We start from the raw sequence: 15,001 nt of genomic DNA, 5'->3' as shown, positions 1-15,001 counted from the left end.
AGCTGATTTTTCCTCTTCCCAAACGCAGCATCTCTGGGTGGACCATCTTACAATGGCGTGTGGTTTTCACTGATGACTATCAGAGAAGCTTAGACTGATAGGATTTGTTTGCCTAGGACATCGATATTACCATCTTCCTCACAAGAGATGCCACAGGTTCTCAGGATTCCCATTTTACATTTCATCCAGCAGCCTCCAGCCATCCCCTGTCAGTTTAACCTCTCTCCTGGAACATTACCTCTGTATTGACTAGGAGTAAGCATCATCACCTATTAAACAGCCAACATCACTTCTTACAGCACCTCTTTTTCCCCTTGAGGTGTCCCAGTTAAGTTCTGACCAGGTCTAACCCTGCTTAGCTTTGCAATCAGATGAGATAGAACAGAACAGAGATAGCTTCAGGCAATAGGTAGCTTGCAATGAAAATACTGTTTATTCCATGCATGGAAAGGAGTGTAGCCTGCTGCTCTGAAATAAGGTTACTCCCTGGTGGGTGTCTCTTTGGAAGCAAGTAACCCGCTCTTATTGTTATCTAAAGAAAAATCCATTTAGCTGTTAATGCTCTGTCCTCGTGGAACCACGGTCATTAGTTGCAGGAAACAGTAACATTACTTCTAAGCCAATGTCCTTCAAAGCCATGTCCCACTGGAGAATCTTGCTGTATACTTCTGGTGGGCTGGGTGGAAGGCTTGCTGTGCTGCTTTTCTTGGCTTTTTTGGTTGGTCTAATAGAGCACTGTGTTCCCAGTCATGTACTGGCTGCAGGACACATAACTCACTGTGAATTCAGTATTCAGCAAAATTTCAGATCAGAGTTGATAGGCCAAACAATTCTACCAACAACAGAGAAGCAATTAGGTCCCAGTCTGAGGCCACCAAAATCAGGGGAGGCTCATCTGTCTCGAGACACAATGCTTTTTACAACCAAGAAACCTCTGCTGTAACGAGAAAACTGGGTGAGACAGAAGGTTGGAAGACCAGTGTATGGAGGATAATCCCAAAGTCTTTCTCTGAGCAGAGAAACCTGCTTTGGTATGAACAGAAACTTCCCAGCTGAGCTAGCATCTATTTTTCTGTGACACCTATGCTTTTTGGCCAAAGATAATTTAGAATGCCTCCTACGTTCCAGAAAAAAAAAAAAAAAAAAACAAACCAGCAAACTGATGTAGTCTAGTAAATCAGGCAAACCCAACAAGCCAGTCTGAGAGGAGGAGAATACTAAAGGGAGGATGGATTTGCTCAGTTTATCCCTCAGAGATCACAGGGAAAGCAGAGGCACGCTACTCTCGATTGCAAACTGTAGGACCATAGAATCATTTTGGTTGGAAGAGACCCTTAAGATCATTGAGTCCAACCATAACTTAACTCTAGCACTAAACCATGTCCTTAAGAACCTTACATATAGATCTTTTAAACACCTCCAGGGATGGTGACTCAACCACTTCCCTGTGGTTGAACCATAGGTTGAACCATTGAGTGTGGGTTCTCTCCCTTCTGCTTGATCTGATGTTTTAATCCACACTGCTCCTGTGAGCTGCTTGCCTGATATCACCTTATTCAGTGGTATCTGCTTCCAATGAGACTCTACTCTCTTTAAAGCATGAAGTGAACATAACTTTCTGTGCCCTGAGAATGAGAGGACAAATTTTGGTCGTTGCAGGAGCTGCCCGAAACAGACTATCAGTACCCCCACTGAAATTGGGGTCTCTGCACCATGTCCCTACCAATTAAGTAACTGTCTTCCTACTATGATGCTGCACTTGCCTCTGTTTTTTTTTTTTTTTTTTCGAGGAGGGCAGGAAAACAACATAAGCAGAGAGAGAAAGGGAGGCTGCAAGGTGAGCTCACCTTTCTCCCTTCAGTCAGTGTCACAAAGCATAGGAGGCCTTGCGCCTTTGGATCAGCCTATAAAACAATGCCATCACCCAGGGCAAATTAACCAGTTTTCAATGGCCACAAAAGCTGGAAATGCCAAGGCCTGAACCACAAGGGTGTGTGAACTATGAATGCAATGTTTCTGTTTGTCCAGCTTCTGAGGTATGGTGTGTGATATGTGGCATATCATCTTCCTTTAGGGGCTTGGGGAGGTGATATTGCTGTCCATATGGAGCATTAAGAGTGGATAACTAAGCAGTAGTAGTTAGGACTGTAGCTACCGAGTCCTCTGTGCAGGAGTCATGCCATGCAATGTGTGCTGCACCAACAATCCTGGGCTGTCTCCAGGAAGGCTCACAGAGCCTTTTCTGCCTCCAAGAGCTGCTCTGATCATCCTGGGTGGGCAGAGCACTCCCATCTGGCTACTCTTCCAACAGGGAGGAATGAGAAGTGGAGCTGGGCTGTGCAAGTGGTGCTCAGCCCCTCAGAGGCCACAGGGGCCCTTCAGGAGTCAAGAGGAAGATGAAAGCATCCCTTGAAACAAGAGCAGGTGGGACATAGGACCCCCGGAGATCCTCCTGAGGATGGTGAGAGGTAGGAATGGGCGAGGGCTTGGGGAGGGGCATTTAAGGCAGAGTGTGGGGAGGAGGGGACCAGGAGCAAGAGTGGGATTTGAGGGAGAGGCAAGGAAGGGGCAAGAGGAGCAAAGAGGAAAGATTTGCAAACAGAATATACATAAAATTTGGAGGGGAATGAGGCCAGAGCGGGTGCTGGTAGTGAGCCAAGAGAGAACAGAGCACAAGAAAAGCATAGTGGGAGTTGAAGGAAGCCTTTGCTGGTGAGCTGTGGTCACGTTATGCTGGAGGAGCTGCTCTAAAATGGCATAAAATCTCCCCGAAGAGTGTGCTTGGAGTTGGGTACTGTTGGCTATCCCCCATCTGACTTGGGGCCCTGGCCAGGGATGCTCTGGGGTGGGAGCCAAGTTTGTGTGGGCCCATTCTGGGACCTTGGGAGCCCAGCAAATACCCCAGCAGAGCTTGAAAGTGGGGCTTGAAAAAAACCATAGTCTTAAAAACCATTTTAAGGTGGGAAGAGGAAGCTCTGATAATTGAATCTGGCCTGCTGTAATACAGGCCATGAGGTGTGGCTGAGCTTTGCCCGTCTTTAAGAAAGACAGATGGTATATTTGAAAGTCTTCCCTGGTTAGTTTTTGTGATAGATAATTGCCCTTATGGTTCAAAATCTGCTTTATTTCTGTACTCAGTTTTTTAGTTTCATCTTCTGTTCCCTGAACCTGCTTATGCTTTCACCTTCCCAGTTAAACCATGCTGTCAGATATTTTCTCCTTGCTTTGGTATTTATGTGTGCTGTGATCAAGTTGTCTCTTTAATTTCCTTCAATAAACTTAATAGACTGAGACTTGTTTCCACGTCTTTTCAATTCCTTCCCCAGCTGGAGGAGGGAAGGTGAATGTCTGGCTCCTGGCCTTCCTCCAGCAAGCTGTTCCTAATGCACCTTCCTTCCACAGTTGTGTTTTGGTTGCAATGCTGGGAAGGTGACTGAGACCTGTTGCTTCTTCTCTTTCAAGTCCTGGTGCTGTGAGAGGAGAACCTGCTTCTGTTACCCTTCTTGGTAAAAAGAAGCTATGAGGTGCTTTTTGCATGTCCAGGCCAGCTCTCGACCTGTGGTGACGCACCAGTGTATTGGCTGTGACAAAGCTGCCTTAGGAACCTGTATTTCTGAAAAGTCCCATGAAAAGTGTGCAAAGGAAGAAATGGCAAGTGTACACTTTTTCTTGTAGTCTGCAAAGGTGTAGCTCTGATTGATCCCCAGGTGAGGTGAGAAGTGAGAGCAGTTTTCAGAACAGTGCACCCAGTTCCTAGGTGCAACCTAGGAATCAACCCTCTGGGCTATGCCTAGCTGAGGACTAGAGCAGTAATCCCTTGTCAGTCTCCATGGACCGGTGTCACAAAGGGGTTAAGCAGGGTGCAGTGGTGCGCCCGGGGCCATACAGCAAATCTGTGGCAGGAACTGGTTACAAATGAGCAACCTCAAGTTCCTGATTCAAACATGGCTTTCATATACCTGGTGGTGAGTGTTACCCATCTTCAGTTCAAAGATGGTGATTCAATGTAGAGAGTCTTGTGTCCTGCTTACTCTTTATTCTTTTCAGTTCATACATTGCTGAGGGAGAGCAGCAAACTCATCAAAGTGTGTGTTGTATACAGCATGTTTAGCTCAGTGAGCTGATCTGGCATGTCTGCCCAGGGACTTGCTGGAATTCTGTGTGGGTGTGAATATCTACCTGCAAATAGCCCCTGCAGGCTCAGAGTTTAACAAACTGCCCTGGCAAACAGTGAGCCACATCACAGATGAATAAAAGTGCACAATGGAGAAATTAATTCTAGGTCCTATCAGTTTTAGGAATCTCTGGTTTTGCTTGTAATAATGGATACAGTATTTATGGACTGTCTTGGTGGAGATGCCTAACTAGAATGCAGTTTGTTGGGGGGGGGGCGGATATTGGGACAGAGACAGCACACATAGCATTGGAAAAAAATGTAGAAAATAAAGGCTGAAAAAATGCCATACCCAGCAACTTTCCATTAAAGTTCCTTCTAATGGGACTCTGGCTGGCTGTTTTATTAAGTGTGACAAAGTGATGGGAGGTGGGGGGAGCTCCTATGTTAATAAGTTGGAAAGGCACCACCGTTCCTCTCACTGGAGCGTCCCAGGGAAAGCGGAATTAATTCATGGCATATGCTCGCAGCATCTGCTGCCGTGACCCGGAGCGGGGGAGCGCAGCGCTGGGCCGAGCGGGGCTCCCCGCTCCTCTCTCGGGCCCTGCTCGCCGCCTGCCCGTGCGGAGCAGGGGGCTGGCATGGCTGCTCCAGACCCAGCCGCTCGCCCACCTGCCTGCTGGCCTGGGAGGGGTTGCCACGGCCTGTGGCCAGAGCCTTTCTTTCTCTGAAGAAGGAGAAATACTCTAGACTTGGGAGGGAGAAGAGGGGGATGTCTGAATAGAAAAGAGACTGATTCAAGTGGAAATGAATCCAGTTTGTCTCAAACGACACTGATTCCTCTTTCAGCATTCCCTGACCAAGTTCTCCCTTCTCCAGCCATCTGACATGTTCTGTGCCTTGCTGTGAGGCTCTGACTCCAGAGTCTCCCTTTTCCTGTTTCCCATTGCGTCTTTGCAGATTATTTGATCCTCTCCTCAACAAGAGACAACAGAAGCTGAATTTGCTGTTACGAGGGATTTTATTTCTGTTTAATGGCTCCTGGGAAATAACTTTCCACACATTATTTCCCCTCCACTGACCTGCACCATGGCCAGGAGCTGTACCCAGCTAGTACAAGTGAGTGCACTGTGTTGTTTCAAGGCTGCAGTGGTCTTTGCCTGTGGTTCCTGTTCTGCATGTGAACTTTCCATTAGGAAAGGGCACCCAGATCCAACTCTCCACAGGCTGCTCTTTCTTCAGCCACATCCTTCCACCTTTTTGGATGGTTGTCTGGGACACTTCCCTGTCCTAGAGAGCTGACAGAGCTAAGAGACACCAGAGCACTGGGTGATGCCTGGAGAGGGTAGAGATGCCCCATCCTGCTTCTGTGCTTTCCCAGCAACTGCCCCCACGCTTCAGCTTGTGCTCTCTTTCAAAATGTGTCATCCCAGTCGCAGGCTGTGCTGGCACTGTGAAGTGCCGAGTTGAGGGCCAAGGCAGGGTTCCGGCTGTGCAGCACCGGGAGGGATCTGTGATCGGCTGCCCTGGTGAGACCAGTCCTCCCAGGGCTGTGCTTTATCTGCGGGGACAACCCACACTCCTTGTGGCTGCAGCCCGGGAAACAGCCTGATTGATTCAGTCATGAACGCTGCATGACATGGGTGTCCAGAGCTCCTGAGCCCATTAATCTCTCTGCCATGGTCCCTGAGGAATGAAACCTTTCCTCTCAGGGCTGTGCTACCTGGTGTGCCCCAGCAGGCTGCTCTGCACAGACCTTGCTAAGGCCAGAGCAGCTCTGGGCCATGGGCCCTCTTATCAGGCTCCATCTCCTGTCACTTTCAGGACCACTTCATTATCCTTTTATTAGCCCTATTCTTCTGCTTATCGTTATTAATAATCACACTGGATCGGCTGGAGTGATGACAGCTGCCCCTTGTTTATTCTTTCTGTCTATTTTAATCCTGCCTGCTTATCTGAAATAAACCTGATCCTTTTTCTTTAATTAAAGAAATTTGGTCAGCCAGCCCCTCCTCCATGCAGAGATAGGCCTGATCACACCAGTGATATGCAGAGCGCAGGAAAAGGTGCAGATTACTGGGTGACAGTGTTTTCCACAGCACAAAGCTATGGGATGTCAGAGTAGAGGATGGAGGAGATTAGGGTGCACGTGTGCGGAGAAGCACAGCACAGGGGTGCTGTGAGGTGCTTGTCTTGGGGTCTCTGTGTCTGACTTGGTGTATTGGTGCAGGGCTGTGCAGCTATGTCTGTCCTGCAGGTGAGAGGCACCGGTGCAAGGCAGGCAGGGGAGCTCTGCTGGTCCCTCTCTGCTGAGCATGGGTGGCAGTAGCAATGCCAGGCTGATGGGTGCCTCTATGGGTGGCACTGCTGGGGCTGCTGGGATCACTGCAGTTCCTACTGGGGCTAAAGGACTTCTCAGCACTTTCTAATGTTGCCAAGAGACGCAAGTGCTGGGCTTCACAGTAATGCCCCTGCCTTGTCCTCCCACAGGCATTGCTTCCTGGGGCCACAGATCTCATTCTAGTCTCTTAAAAATGCCTCACAGGGCAGTTCGCTTGAGGTGAAATATTTGTGTTGTCTGAAGGGACAGGTCACTTGAGGAAGGCTGTGCAAATAGGCTGCAGGAAAATTGTTGTGCTAATTCACACTTTTATGAACCCATAAACTCAAATCTGCATTCATTGCAATCTGTAAAGTGACTGAAGTGTAGGTTGAAATGCTTAGAAAGTGTTAATCAGGGGTCCGTAACAAAGCAAAATGCTCTGAAGTGCAGCAGCAGGAGCTTGGCCGTAAGCAGCAGGAGTATTCAACCTTAGCGCTAAAAATGCATATTCGTTGTTTCCCAAATGGTTCATTTCAGATGTACAAGTTGCAGTGTTGACTGAATGCGTATGTACCCTCTGCTACAGAATATGGCAACTGGCTCAGATTTGTGGGGCTGTTTCACCCCTGAGAGGCTGCGGGCCCAGGAAGGGTATAGGGCAGAACTTCCTGATGCTCAAGCGAGAGTGTAGCTCTGAAATCCTGTCAAGCAGAGCGTTCTGGCTTCTGTCCCTGTGCTTCTGTTGCTTTTCAGCATTTCAGCTGACTGTGATATTAACCTGCGGTTGAGATGTTGTTAAGGGAGCTGCCACAATACAAACCCACGTGCATGGCTTAGCAGATCCTTTAAAAACTTGTGATTCTGTGACAGTTATGGGCAAGAATTGTGTATGGTGACATTTGTGCAGTTGCTTCCCTGTGAAATGTCTTGCTGCTCACAGAAAATCTTTTGTCTCACTTTTCTTCTATCCAGTGCTGGAAAATAAACTACAGAGTCTGACTGGTTTGTATCAAGTTATTGATAACAGACAATGATAATTGCTTAATGTTTAACAAAATATTTGAAAGATGAGAAAATGCTGAGTTCACTTGCCTAAACTGGTGCAGTAATAACTGGTCAGAGCTTTTATTAGCTGACCCTGCTCCTTCAGCAAGAATCACCCTCCTTCAGATCCAAGTCAGGAAAATTCTCAGGATGGTTTTTGGCCCTGAAATGATGAGGGACACATCTTTTGGTGTTGTGGGACATTTTGAATCAGCCAAAAAAAGATGGACTTGCAATCCATGTGATAGGCTGAAGTTGTGCTTTGATCACTAGAACTACCTGCAAAGCCAGAAAAGTGCCTTGGGAAATTGCTGAAGAATTTGGTCCAAGTCAAGCAACCTTCTAAGTGCTTCAAGCTCCAAAGCCAAACTGGAGTTAAGCATGTGGCTCCCTGTGGCCTGTGGAGTTACGTGTACAGATGGCTGTATGGCTTGGTGAATCAACTCGCTAAATCAGAAGTGTCAAATGTAGGAGTAGTTACATTCATACAATCCTAAAATTACATTTAGCCCTTTGAAGGCAATTGCGAGGCTGATGTGGCCCCCCACGAAAATGAGTTTGACACCACTGTGCTAAATAAGTGGGTGATAACAGTTCAGGCCATTGTAGCTATGCCTGAGCTGGCTCAAAGCTAGTCCAGATAGCAAACTCTGTCTAACCCATAGGGATGAGAAGCAGCTGGGATTTGCCCAGCTGGGTGATGTGGTCCTCTTGATACCTCTCATGATAGTCAAGAGCCTTTAACAAAATTGTTGGCCTTGTTTGTCCTGGGAGCTGTAGGCTCTTGTCACAAGGTAGCCCTGGCCAAACACAGTTCTTAATCAAGTGGGACTGTGACAGCTTCTTGTGACATGAGACAGACACAGTAAGTGCTTTGTAAGGTACCTGTGATTTGCATGACATGCAATTGAGTATGACTGGTCTGGAGAACAATGTTCAATAGGGCAACATCACATTAGGCAACCAGACCTGTGCTTCTAAAATGTCCATCCTTAACTTCTCAGACAAATGGGGTTTTTGCCTACATAAAGTGGTATGTATCTGGATCATATTGGATACATGCCTTTCCTTGGCTGGAGGTGTCTCTGTGCCATATGGAGCATACCGATATCTCACAGCTGAGTGGGTTCTGTCCTGTTGGGCCCAGGCATCCATTTGTCTATCTGTGCAAGGTGCACACACACCAGTGATGGCTGAGGTTGGAAGTATTTATGGCAATTAAAATGTTTTGCCTGGAAGCTGTTTTGGGGCTTTTTTGAAGTGAGGATTTTCAGACTTCAAGGTGTTAACAGCCCCTCTAAACGGTTTTGTTTTTTAATTGGAGCAAATGACTGTGGAGCCATTAAACATTCGCCTCTCTGCAGTTGTTTCTAAGCCCTTTCAGTCCTTCTTCTATTTATTCTGTTTAATTCAGTCAGGTAGCTTCGGGGCACTGAAGATCAATACTTTACTTTGATAGAAAAGAGTCAGGTTTGAAACATAGAGATAAAACTGACACATTTTGTATAAATTTAATTAAAAATGCACCTTTTGTGGCTTGTTGCAAGCACAAAGCCAGCCCTCCATCTAGCTATCTCTCTGTCTCACTCTCTGTCTCTCTTTTCCCTTTCTTGTTCCTAACAGGAAGATCTCTGAATCTGCCTCACCAACAAAGCACCTCGTTTTATGATTTTTGTCTTGAAAGTTTAGCACTGAGGGAGCAGGATGGAAGGGATGTGAAATTCTAAACAGACCTTCTGCTCTCTCCCCGGTCCCACTCCTTTTGGTGGTGGCGGCTGAGGCAATGGGGAAGGAGCTGGCTCCCTGGTGGGCGAAGGTGGGGGATGAGGCAAAATGATTTTTTTTTTAAACCCAGCAGATTGGACACCCTGGGGCACTTTCCATTTGGATCTGTAGCTTTCCTCCACTCCTGCCCCCCTCTTCTTGCTTTGTTAAACTGAGAATTATTTTTCTGACTGCATGTGCATCGCGGATCCCACTAGGATAGTGCTGGCCACGAGGCAGTGTCTTTATTCTCTCTTTCTTTTTCCTCCCCTGCCCCCCTCATTTCTTCCCTCTCTTTCTTTCCCTAACCCTGCTGCCAGTGGGGACATTTGTCTTGTGTTTTATAATCTGGCCCCTTCACCCCCTTCCCCTGCGTGTCTCTCTCTCTCTTTCTCAATCCTGTTTGGCTCGGTTCATTTTTCACTTGAGTGCCTTTCCTCCCAGACTCCCCTCTGCTCTGGCCTCCCTCTGCTCAACACCAATAAAACACGCACAACACAGGTAGAACAAGGTGCCAGGGCTCAGTGTGACAAACGGCTCACACACCACTCAATAACCACGGCTGTAAATTGCCCCCCCTGCACCTTCCGCCAGCTCCCAGGGACGGTGGCTCAGCCGGGCTCACGTGGCATGTGCTGGCCCACTACAGGCTGGGATGGGCAAAACCAGCAGCCACTGCCAGGACAGAGACCTTTCCAGCACTGTCATTAGGGGTTGAGACATTTGATGTCCCCATTTTATTCTCCGGTGGGCCCATGTGGCCCAAGGGGCCGCAGGGACTTGCTGGAAAATGAAGGTTGTGCAGCAAGGGGTGTAAACCACCTTCCTGACCTAAAAACCACCTATTTAAGTCACATTTTATGGCTGAGAGTCTCAAGACTCATTCCATCCATACAAGCTCTGGGGGAGTTTAAAGGGGAAGGATGACAGTGTCTTCTCAAAGATCCCTCAGTTCCCAGGTGACAGAGCTGGGCTGGCAGCTCTGGCCAGGCATGGTGTCACCTCTGAGAGCCAGGGCCTCCAATGGCCGGTGTTCCCCGTGCCTGCACCAGCCCCATGGGGCTACGTCAGCCACCTGCCCCTCGCTGCTGCGCTGCAGCACAGCTCTCCCTGGGACACGGCATCCCTGCCTGCCCTGTGGCCTCGACCTTGCCAGAGCTGCCCCGGCTGCTACTCACACTGCACGTGCCACTGCAGCGCTCAGTGCTGGGCACTCACATTAGAGCAAGCAAACAGGAGAGAAAAATAAACCATAAGGCAAGGAACAGGCAAGAGGAAAAAGAACAAACTGGTTAACAATATAAATGTGAGCAATATCTCTCACCAGCCAGCAGCACCCTGTGATCAGCTTCCTCCTAGGTCTGTGGAAACTCCGTTGAGAGCAGTGGCATTAAAGAGCACACGCAAGATGGTTGGTATATAACGGATGGTGTGGGAAAGGGGAGCAAGGGGGTACAAAGCAGGTGTTATTGGTGGGGACTGGACAGAAAGGAAGGAAGGAAAGAAAGGGTCTGGAAGATGAAAGTGAGCTCAAGACTCACTCACAAGCAAGATGGCCTTGTGGAGGAGGCTGAAAAAGAGGCGCAGTGATGTATTACTAAAGAAACAGCAGCAAAATCCAGCCTGGATGATCAGGGCAAAAGAGAGGAGGTGTCTGCCTCCGTCTCTGTGAGCTTGGGGACCCTGGGGCTGTTGGTGGGCCAGCACGCAGGCAGTGCCACAGCTCGAGGCAGAGCAGGGGCTCTTAGATGCAGCTGCAGGGAGCGATGTGCAGTGGCTGCATGGAAATGTGCTCTTTGAATTCCATTGTGTTTGACTTCAGCCGTCAAAACTGCAGTTGCTGTGAATTTTGCTTGAGAACCAGAGGATGCTGCACAGATGGAACTGCTGGTTTTGCAACAAGATGCAAAGCTGGGTACCTGCCTCATGGATTTCAGGTGTCAATCCCCCTTGTCTTAGGTAATTGCCAACTCTGGCAAATATGTGTGCCTCCTGTTACCAGTTTCATTTGGCTATGGCAGGGGTGTCAAACTCATTTTCACTGGGGACCATATCAGCCTCACGGTTGCCTTCAGAAGGCCGAATGGAAATTTAGGACTTTAAAACTTTTACCACAGTAACTACAGTTATATATACAGGACTGTATATACAGCTATGGGATTTCTCATCACCTCTCCCATGTTAATTTGTGCCAGTAATATAAGTAGCATTTCCTACCCTCATACTTACAGGAGGCTGCATTTCAGCTGCAAGTGAAGAGTTTATTTTGTAAATTTGTAACTAGTGCTTTATATCACCAATATAAGAGGAAAACACCTTTGCATCACTCTCTGCCCCAGCCTATATTGGCATCTCAGCTCTGCAGCTCAGGCTGCTTGGCTTTACTAGCAGTAAAAGCAGAGAGTTTCCTTGCTAAGCTAAAGCACGATGGAGTTAACTCTGTCGGCCTGTCTGCATAATATTGGCTGTAACATCAGTTAAAGTCCTTTTGAGTGATTTGTGGAGGTGAGTGCTGAGGGCTGGTTTCTCGGGGACTGTACCACGAAGGAGTGCATGCAGCGTACAGTGCACTTCTGCAGACAGACAACTCCCATGTCTTCTGCCTTTAATCACAGCAAATGAAAGTTTCTAAACAAACGCAAGATGCCAGGCTTTTGTATTCTGCCACCCGAGCTGTCTCTGCACTGCTGACAGTGCCGGTAATTGCAGACAGAAGCTGCTTTGTGTTAAAATGGCATTGGTAATTGAAACGGAATTCAGAATCAGGACCCTGCAGGCACCGCTTGGTGAAAGAAGAAATAAAGATCGTTTGGGTCATATCTTTTGTAATTTGCGTTTAATAATCGTACCAGGAGGTACATACAAAGGGAGAGGAGACATGAGACGCAGCCCACTCCCCCTCCTCATGCGCTCGGCCTTGCAGCCTTCCCGCAGAGAGAGGGAGCCCGGTGGGAACCTCGCACCCTGTTTGGCTGGGGTGGGGTGCAGGAGGGCTGCCGGCCGCCTTGCGTAGCAGCTCAGGGCTGCTTGTGAGGCTGAGCCAGAACTGTATGCTGGCAGCCAGAAGGAGAGAATAACTCCCAGGGTCCATGTTAAAATGGATGCTCAAGTTCTGTTTTTATGGTTAAGCTGAGAATTTATGGGCCCAGGTGCTGGCTCTTGCTCGGTGGGTCTGGCTAAGCACGGAGCATGGGGGACACTCCACTGATTTGCAGTTTCTGAGTTTCTCTTTGAAATGGGCTCCCCTTGGTAGCCTTCGATGGGCTTCTGCAGTTCTACCTGTACAAGTACATGCAAGCAAATTTGAGCTGTAGGGCATAGTTCATACTGGAGTGTCCCAAATCTCTTCCACCAGAGCACAAAGAGGCATCCTCTGTTCTGCTTAGGGGGAACAGTGTGTTGCCTGTGGTCCACCCAGAAATCACAGCTGGGCAGTGCCTGGTGGAGACGAGCACTCCTGCAGGAGCCTGCCCATGTTGGAAGAGCGCTTAAGTGCCCTGGTAAATTCACTAGTGTAGATGCAGCCGTGTGGTTTCCTTTTTGTTGTGTTTAGTGGGTGACTTCTTATCTAAAGATATTGGAGTTATCAGGAAAAAAACATATAGCAACACAAATGTTGCTGAGAGATGCTCAGGAAAGGACTGCAGTACAAGGCACAATGATCCTATCAGAGACTGTGAGGAAAATGGGTGCACACTGAGTGCAGGTAACTTCTGTTCTTTTTGGCTTCATGCTGTACTTACCTGATGCTTGTTTGGCCTTGGAAGCAGTGGAATGCAGCATCTCTTTCTTTCACATAGAAGCTCACAATGGTTCTCACCGTGTTCCGGTGCTGCTCCCAGTCTGCCTGTTGGAGGCAGGGCAGTGGGTTGGATGACCCCTTCGACTAACCCAGTACAGTGTGTTTATTTTCTGCTCCTGACAGCCTGTCATGCTCTGCTTCTGCTGTGCTTGCCATGGAAGTTGGGTCAAAGGCCCCAGAGAGGCTACAGCAGGTTGGTGATGAAGATCTCAGCCTCAAATTGTCCAGAAACCTTCAGCTGGTCTTGTAATGCCCAAAGCGTGCACTCACAAAGCTATGCTACGAAGACTGCATCAGCCAATAGAGGGCTGCCTTCTTGCCCTTTGCCCAAGCCCCTGATCCTGAAGGAGCTAAGCCTGTCAGGTACCTTCCCCATAATCTCCAGAATCACCAAGTCCTATGACACAGCATCTAGCATATGTGAAACAAAAAGATCTTTTTCTATGCTCACGTAGTCTGCTGACCTGCCCGCCACCACTTCCATTTCTTCTATATGCCGAATCCAACCACATCAAACACACACCTAAGGAAAGGCGGTATGCATTTGCATATTCCAAGTTGGTCTTTCTAAAGCTCTGTGTCGTCCTGAGAGCCACTCTAAATCCAGATGAGACAAACATGGATGTGAGCCAGACCAGTCCATTCTGTCCTTGAACAGTGGGTCTCTTTACCCAAGACTTCAAGTACGTTTTGGGTAACAAACAGCCACGGTTACCATAATTCATGTCCTGTTAATCTCAGTAAACAGAATCATGTGGTACTGCCTGGGTTTTTTTCACCCAATGTACATTTTTCTCTACCTTTAGGCTTGATTCAGGGACAGGCTTCATTGTCACCTGTGGTCAGGATACAAAGGAGACATTTCCAATGTCCAGCAGCTGCCCTATACTCTGTATTGATACTGTAACATCCCCATTTCCCTTGCACATATGCTCTGCATTTCTTCCTTAAGCTGCTCCTGGCAGCTCACCATTTCACCATTCTTGCCTATGGCCAGGAAGAGCATCATCTGTCAGCTACATCTGGAACTGACATCCTGCATTCTTCCAGGGAGCCCAAGGGGTCCTTATCAGAGGGCCAGAGCTGCACTTGTGACAGGAGAAATTTAGGTTGGGGAGAGGTACCTTGGCTTCTCCCAGTTTTAATTGCTATTACAAGGAAGAATCTTTTTAAATTTTAAGAGTCAATATTCTGATTTTTCTTTAGCCTAGAGAAAGAGGTGACACGTGACTTGGCATCCCCCTGCTCAAATGCTATCAGCAAATACCCTCAAGTATAAAACCAGACGTCTGAAGTCAGATGAGGGAGACCATCTGAAAGAGGTAAAGAAAAGGAGTGGAGATAGTATAAGCACTGTATAATTACATGCAGACACCAAACCTTTCTTTTCTGCCTGAGAAACTGAGGATGCATTAGCCTTTGGGTGCAGCAGCAGAGCTGGTGAGGAGGTCCATAAAAGGCACTATAGATGCCTTGCCCTTTTATCTCCAACCCTCCCTCTCACCTTAATCACAGCAAAGACCAAGTAGGCCTCATCACATTAATCCTCTTCCTTGCCAGTACTTCAGTGAATGACTGTGTCCTGCAAAGGTACCCAAGTGAGCTGGACTGCTGCCTCGGAGTGGCTTTCTGGCTGGGCACATATGTCCTACAGTGGTTATCAGCCTGGTGGGGGTGCTGTGGCAATGCTCCTCTGCTCTCTTCCCTCCTTGGTTCAGTCCCAAATCCTTCCCCAGATCCTCAGCTCCAGTTTCAACATCTCCACATTCTTCCTCCATGAACAACCAGAGATCTTGGGTGGATGGTCACGCATTAGGTGATGGAAAGAAGAGAGAGCTCTTGAAGATGAATTTAAATGAGCCCTCTTGGCCTTGCCTTGCTTTAGTAACTCTCTTGAGGGGCTGTTTCCATGGGCCTGCTGTTTGGCCCTTTGACTCCTTCATGCTGTACTATT

The 15,001-nt window shown here is 48.1% G+C and overlaps 1 protein-coding gene across 1 annotated transcript in view; it reads left to right on the top strand.

Annotated features, from left to right (window-relative positions):
* Positions 1–3,293, top strand: part of IFT43 (intraflagellar transport 43) — a 48,955-nt gene extending 45,662 nt beyond the window's left edge. The window contains exon 10 of the mRNA XM_065063865.1: positions 2,312–3,293. The gene's annotated coding sequence lies outside the window, so the exon portion shown is untranslated. The remainder of the gene's footprint in view (positions 1–2,311) is intronic.
* Positions 3,294–15,001: the final 11,708 nt, after the last annotated feature.

The sequence above is a fragment of the Columba livia genome, chromosome 5 (genome assembly GCF_036013475.1).
Source record: "Columba livia isolate bColLiv1 breed racing homer chromosome 5, bColLiv1.pat.W.v2, whole genome shotgun sequence".
Lineage (NCBI taxonomy): Eukaryota > Metazoa > Chordata > Aves > Columbiformes > Columbidae > Columba > Columba livia.
This window is presented reverse-complemented; position numbering and strand designations above follow the sequence as displayed.